This window comes from Somniosus microcephalus, chromosome 3 (assembly GCF_052327205.1).
Source record: "Somniosus microcephalus isolate GS21.2 chromosome 3, FLI_Smic_1.0, whole genome shotgun sequence".
Classification (NCBI taxonomy): Eukaryota; Metazoa; Chordata; class Chondrichthyes; order Squaliformes; family Somniosidae; genus Somniosus; species Somniosus microcephalus.
In genome coordinates, this window is record NC_140989.1 from 117,592,774 (window position 1) to 117,600,323 (window position 7,550).

Here is a 7,550-nt window from a genome sequence, read left to right on the forward strand (position 1 = left end):
ACACCTTCACCGAAGTGTACGAGAGCATGGGCCTTACACTAAACATCCGTAAGACAAAGGTCCTCTACCAATCTGCCCCCGCCACACAGTACTGCCCCCCGATTATCAAAGTCCACGACAAGGCCTTGGACAACGTGGACCACTTTCCATACCTCGGGAGCCTACTGTCAACAAGGGCAGACGTCGGCGACGAAGTCCAACACCGCCTTCAGTGTGCCAGTGCAGCCTTCGGTCGCCTGAGGAAGAGTGTTTGAAGACCAGAACCTCAAACCCGGCACTAAGCTCATGGTCTACAGAGCAGCAGTGATACCCGCCTTGCTGTATGCCTCAGAGACATGGACCATGTACAGCAGGCACCTCAAAACACTGGAGAGGTACCACCAACGCTTCCTCCACAAGATCCTGCAAATCCATTGGCAGGATAGGTGCACCAACGTCAGTGTTCTTGCTCAGGCCAACATTCCCAGTATCGAAGCTTTGACCACGCTCGATCAGCTCCGATGGACGGGTCACATTGTCCGCATGCCCGATACGAGACTCCCAAAACAAGCGCTCTACTCGGAGCTCCGGCTCGGCAAGAGAGCCCCAGGTGGGCAGAGGAAACGCTTCAAGGACACCCTCAAAGCCTCCTTGAAAAAGTGTAACATCCCCACCGACACCTGGGAATCCCTGGCCCGAGACCGCACAAAGTGGAGGAGAAGCATCCGGGAAGGCGCCGTACACCTCGAGTGTCTTCGCCGGGAGCAAGTGGAAGCCAAGTGCAGGTAGCGCAAGGAGCGCACGTCAACCCAAGCACCCCACCCACCCGCCCCTTCAACCACCGTCTGCCCCACCTGTGACAGAGACTGTAGGTCCCGCATTGGACTAATCAGTCACCTGCGAACTCATTTTTAATGTGGAAGCAAATCATCCTCAGTTCTGAGGGACTGCCTAAGAAGGAGAAGAAGAAAATATTCTTTAAGGGAAACATACTGTAATTTCAGGTTACCATACGTTAGGAACATAAGCAACGTAACTGCAAGACTAGCCACCAACTAATAATGCAGATAGTGAGGTAGATTAGGCCCTTCAGAATCTCTCCTCCTGGGGTGTCCTCTTCATTCATATGAGATACCCAAAGCATGCAGAGCTATTAAAGCACAATTAAAGCTTTATTACTACTTAGGATCTGCTAATATGAAATTGAATTTCCTCTAAATTGATCATCTGCAATCACTGTTTAGTGACCTGTGTTTTAATATACAAGTTCACACCTCCAACTGAACGCCAAATGTCAGTCATCATCTCCTATATAGCAGCTGTACTGTTTCCTGACTACCTCAGTTCATGCTTACTCCACACCTTCCAAGTGTGTAGATTCATAAAACTTAATAAGGCTTTAAGGCTTGTACACTGTCATGTACAATTTCCTGTCCAAGCTATTATATATAGGATTTCAAAGTCAGTTAGAAAAAAAACAGAACTTGCATTTATATAGTGCTTTTCACAACCTCAGGGTGCCCCAGAGCTTCACAGCCAATGAATTACTTTTGAAATGTAGTCACTGTTGTTAAATCTGTGTGTTCCAGTTATATTTAAGGTCAATTACTGACACAGACTACAAGAATAACTTTTCAATAGGTCTTTACTATTCGGAGGTTAGGGCTGTACTACCCAGCAAATTACTACACAGCACTTATATCCCGGTGTGGTCACCACCGGTATTACCGTATACAGCAGCCAGAGAAAGTAGTACATCTCTTAAGGTGGAACAGGTTTAAGTTCTCTTAAGGTGGAACAAGTTACATACACCACAACTGTCATTTCGTAGGCAAATGCATCAGCCTTTTGTGCACAGCAAGGTTCCACAAACAGCAAACGTTTATCTGTTTTTGATGACTTTTTTTTTCCGCACATAATGTGTCCTGGATCTAGCAGGGTAAACAGTGGGCTGGGGTCCAGTGCGCAATAGGAGAAGAAATGATTTTGAAGCTTCATTTAGATCATCTAAATAGAAATCAGGGGGTAAAATCTCCATGCCTGATGAAGTATTGATTACATGGCAGACATAAAGGATGAAGACTCATTACATAGAATGTACAGCACAGAAACAGGCCATTTGGCCCAACTCGTCCATGCCGGTGTTTCTGCTCCACACGAGCCTCCTCCTACCCCCCTTCATCTAACCCTGTCAGCACAACCTTCTACTCCTTTCTTTCTCTCATGTGTTTATCCAGCTTTCCCTTAAATGCATCTATGCTATTCACCTCAACCTTTCATGTGGTAGCGGATCCCACATTCTAACCACCCTCTGAGTTATGAAGTTTCATCTTAGCTTATGCATCCATGGTTACCTCATACAGTCCCCCTTCGCTCCCTCCCGCTCATTAAATGATTGCAGGGTTTTCTCCTCCATTACTCTATCAGGAAATCCGTTTCAAGTGTTGATCACTCTTGGTTGAAGACCTTCTTGACAGCAGTCCTAATTTTGGCTTTTGCTAGTTTGCACCTTATACACATTAAGGAGCAAAGTGCACAGGAACATTTTAAATTCCTGTGAATATACTCATACCCTATCCCACAAACTTTTCCTTTTGCAAATATTGCAGTTACACAGGAATCTCCCTCACGTTTGTGTCATTCCTGCACCAATTCACACTAGAGGAAAGGCAAATATAGCCGCTCCCAGCTCAATACCAATCCTGTTTAAAGCCAGGGCCCAGGATATTCCCTTCCGGAGTGAATTGGAGGAATGCTGGACACAATCAAAGCTAGTAACCTGCTATATGGGGAAGCCACGTGCATGAACCAACATGAACCGGCATACTGTGCCACAAGTATATTTCTTCTATAAATTTCAAACGCTAAATATTATTGATTTGAACAAAGACACAGACACAGGACTAACATTTTGATTACCCCAAAAATGAGCACGCCCGTTCAAAGTAATGCAGGCAGCACGTAAAATTCATACTGCCTGTTAATTATAATGATTGCGGCATGCAGCCCAGCATTGGACGCGCTGCTGAGTGGCTGCACGCCTCAGCAGGGCACCCAAGTTCGTGTGAGGCTAGCACAACTTAAAGCTAGCCTGCACAACTTAAAGGCAGACTGCACCTCTTAAAGGGGAGTTGCATTCTGGATGCAGCAGGTGATTCAACTGGCTGGGGAACAGAGTCTGAGCAGGAACAAAATAAAGTAATGGTGCAATAGGGCAGAGAGCAAGCTCCAAGATTCTCTGATGCAGCACTGGAGGCTTTGGTGCAGGAGGTGGACAGGAGGAGAAAGGTCCTCTATCCACAGGGGGCCAGGAGGCCCTCCAGACAAACTCTGAAAAGGTAGTGGGAGCAGATGGCCATCGTGGTCAATGCCAGCAGTGCAGCCCCGAGGATCTGGATGCAGTGCCGCAAGAAGTTTAACTATCTCACACAACCTGGCCAAGGTCAGTTAATTCATCTTCAAATGCCATATCCTTACAATTGTACCACGAAGTTCACACACTGCTCAATTCACCACACCCTCATCACTCACCTACCAACAATCTCTATCAATCACGACTCATACCTCACAATCACCTAACCCTCACGCACTTAGCACTGCTGCAAACCTCACACCCACATCTCACAGCTTGCACACACTGCCAGCTATTCAACTATAACAGCCACATCACCCAAACACATTGTACCACACTCAGTGACACACTTTACTCTCTCTTGCAGGACAAGGTGTCTCACAACCGGAGGCAGCAGGGGCTCCCCGCAGGGAGACAGGCGCACCTGCAGGACCTAACCCCCATGGAGGAGATGGTGTTGGTTATAATTGGAGTGGCCATCGCTGAGTCCGTGGCCAGCAGCGGGGCTGAAACAATCCAAGATGACGGTAGACTCATACCTAATCCTCCTGCTCACATCCCACTTGCCCCTCATCCCACAATCTCTGCTGATTTACAAGCTGCAGATGGTGTAAGCGTGCACCTTTTGCTTTCCCCGCCTCCCCTCACCACAACCCTACCCTTGTGCCTTTCTCCTTTCAGATAGCCAAGAACTGAAACCTGGCCAGGCAGTAGTGGAGGAGCAGGAAGTGATTCTGAAGATGTCGCACTCGCAGCCACCAGCTCAGATACTGACACTCCACATACTTTAGAGGACAGGTTCGACACGGGATCTGCACGTGGTGAGACACCTGCCACGAGTGGTCTGCAGCCAGGGCAGGGGGAAAGGGTAGTGTAGGTGCCAGCTCCCTGGAGGGCGAGATTGCACACATGTGCTGCTGCACAGGACCCAGATGAGGACTTTGAGGGCAGTGCCTACAGAAGAAGGTTGATGCTCAATGAAATGCTTGGTGCATTGGCAGGCTTGCCAGATATCCTGAGTGCAATGTCAAGGAGCATGGAGGAGTCCAACACCAACCTTGCACAGGGCTTTGTGCAGAGCTTGGGGCCCATCGTTCCCAGCATGAAAGTGATGGGTAACTCCAGCTTCTGATGTCCGATGTCTCAGCTTTCACTGAAGCACAAGTAGAAGTCACCCAATGTCTGAGTGCTGCAGTGGAAGCTCTAACTTCTGCCACGCAAGCTCAGACTGCTGCCATCATGGCTGCGGATATCAGTGTTGAAAGGGGCTTGCAGGTTTCACGGCAGTCCAGCAATCTATCCTCCAACAGAGTATTTGGATTGCTGAGGCGCCGCGCTGGGGGATTGGTAGTGGCTCCATGGAGCACGAACCTGCTGTCCTCTCTCAGGATGACAGCTTTCATGCTCCCACCACTGCCATTCCGCCAGTGCCCTTGCTTTTGCCTGTCAGCCAGCCAGCACAGACTGCAGTTGTACATGCCGAGGTGGTGCAGTCCGAAGCCGGGCCTTCTAGACCCAGAGCTGCTCGAAGTCATCCTGCAAGGCCATCTGCAGTCTCCCCCACTGAAAGTCAGCAGCTTTCCACCATGCTGCAGCCACTGGGGTAGCAGTGCATAGGAGCACTAGGACAGGCAAAGGCACACGGAAGACAGGCACTAAGGGAATCCACAAGGGTGATTAGTTGACTTTGGTATGTAATATTAGATGGTTTGATTTATAAAGTTGCTTTGGAATGTTTGTTTTGCAGTGGCTTTTATTGTAGCATAGTGGCCAAGAGGACGCTGTGATGGTCAGTAACAGAGGAAAGCTAAGGTGTGGGACTTTTGTTGAATGGGGAATTGGGGTTGTGTTCACTGGTACCACAGTCAGATGAATCGATCATGGACAGTCTGGCCAGAAAGGGGCTGTGTTGGTTGCCTCCTCATTCCTCTTTCTCCTCTTCTTTCACTTCTTCCTCATCCTTCTCCTCTTCCTCCTCCTCCTCCATCTCCTCCTCAACACTTTGCCATATACTGATGGTGATGACTAGGTTGTGGAGTATGCCGCAGACCAAGATAAATCTTGAGATGCCCTCTGGCGAGTACTGCAGGGCTCCTCCAGGCAGTGGAAGCATTGTTTAAGCACCCCAATCGTCTGCTTGATCACTTCCCATGTGGCAGCATGGCTTTCGTTATATGCATGCTGCACACGTGTGCTTGGATGGCAAGAAAGCTGACTGCTACAGTCAAGGTGAAACATCTTCCAGTGCCCCCCAGATTGAGTAACTACCAACCAGTTCAGTTTGAGAATACTCCATGTTAAGTGAAGAACTTCACTATACATACTGTCTCATTATCCGAATTTTATACTAAGTGAATAATAACTTTTGTAGAATCCCTTATATAGTAAATGATTTGTACTTGTTTTAGCATATGAATTATATTACTGTAGAATCTACATTTTAAAATAAAGCCTGACCTTACGGGGACTAACGTGTGGATTGTTTCATGAAAGGTTCCAACCAAGAGCCAAACATATAGAAAGAAAGAAAGATTTGCATTTATATAGTGCCTTTCATGACCACCGGATGTCTAAAAGCGCTTTGCAGCCAATTAAGAACTTTTGGAGTGTAGTCAGTGTTGTAATGTGGGAAACGTGGCAGCCAATTTACGTACAGCAAGCTCCCACAAACAGCAATGTGGTAATGAGCAGATAACCTGTTTTTGTTATGTTGGTTGAGGGGTAAATATTGGCCAGGACACCGGGGATAACTCCCCTGCTCTTCTTCGAAATAGTGCCATGGGATCTTTTACGTCCACCGGAGAGAGCAGTTGGGGCCTCAGTTTAACGTCTCATCTGAAAGACGGCACCTCCGACAGTGCAGCACTCCCTCAGCACTGCACTGGAGTGTCAGTGTCATATAAGGAGATCTTTGAATTAATCTAGCACCAGGACCACAGGAGAACTTGCTCCTCTATAAATAACACCCACTTGAACAGGCATATGGTTGTTTAATTTCATGTCTCATCTGAAAGACATTAAATTGCAGGGCAGCACTCCATCAGGACTGAACTACAGTGTCAGCCTAGATTATGTGCTCAAATCCTGCATTTGGGATTGCACCCGGAGGGGTTATTTTGGCCAAAGGATGAAAACAGGTGCTAAATGGGTGCAGTGCTAATAACCTGGGGGGAGAAATTCCCTACCTTACTGCCACCCGTTAGCACGGCGTAATGTGGAGAAAGCGGTAGTTGCCGCTCTTTCGCCAGCTGGTGGCGGGTCACGCGGCGTGCTCTATTTTCGTGGACCTGGTAGCACTGCCGGTAAGTAGTATCGCCCTGAAAATGGCGCTGTGGTGGCGTCAGTTGGTGTGCAACGCCGACTTAACGTCACCATGATGAACTTCGACCCAAGCGCTGAGTTCAGGGCTGGGACCTAAGCATGCCAGGTAAACAAAGTGATGGAAGGTGTCATCGACAGTGCTATCAAGCAGCACTTACTCACCAATAACCTGCTCACTGATGCCCAGTTTAGGTTCTGCCAGGACCACTCAGCTCCAGACCTCATTACAGCCTTTGTCCAAACATGAACAAAAGAGCTGAATTCTAGAGGTGAGGTGAGAGTGACTGCCCTTGACATCAGGGCAGCATTTGACTGAGTGTGGTATCAAGGAGCCCTAGTAAAACTAAAGTCAATGGAAATCAGGCAAAACACTCCACTGGCTGGAGTCATACCTAGCACAAAGGAAGATGGTTATGGTGGTTGGAGGTCAATCATCACAGCCCCAGGACATCGCTGCAGGAGTTCCTCAGAGCAGTGTCCTAGGCCCAACCATCTTCAGCTGCTTCATCAATGACCTTCCCTCCATCATAAGGTCAGAAGTGGGGAAGTTCGCTGATGACTGCACAGCATTCAGCGCCATTCACAACTCCTCAGATAATGAAGCAGTCCATGCCCGCATGCAACAAGACCTGGACAACATTCAGGCTTGGGCTGTTAAGTGGCAGGTAACATTCACGCCACAGAAGTGCCAGGCAATGACTATCTCCAACAAGCGAGAGTCTAACCACCTCACATTCAATGGCATTACCATCGCCGAATCCCCCACTATCAACATCTTGGAGGTCACCATTAACCAGAAACTTAACTGGACCAGCCACATAAATACTATGGCAACAAGAGCAGGTCAGAGGCTAGGTATTCTGCGGCGAGTGTCTCACCTCCTGACACTCCAAAGACT

At 48.2% G+C, this 7,550-nt stretch overlaps 1 pseudogene; it reads left to right on the top strand.

Moving 5' to 3' along the window:
* Positions 1 to 3,773: 3,773 nt before the first annotated feature.
* On the top strand, positions 3,774 to 5,595 carry LOC147121299 (uncharacterized; annotated as a pseudogene).
* Positions 5,596 to 7,550: the final 1,955 nt, after the last annotated feature.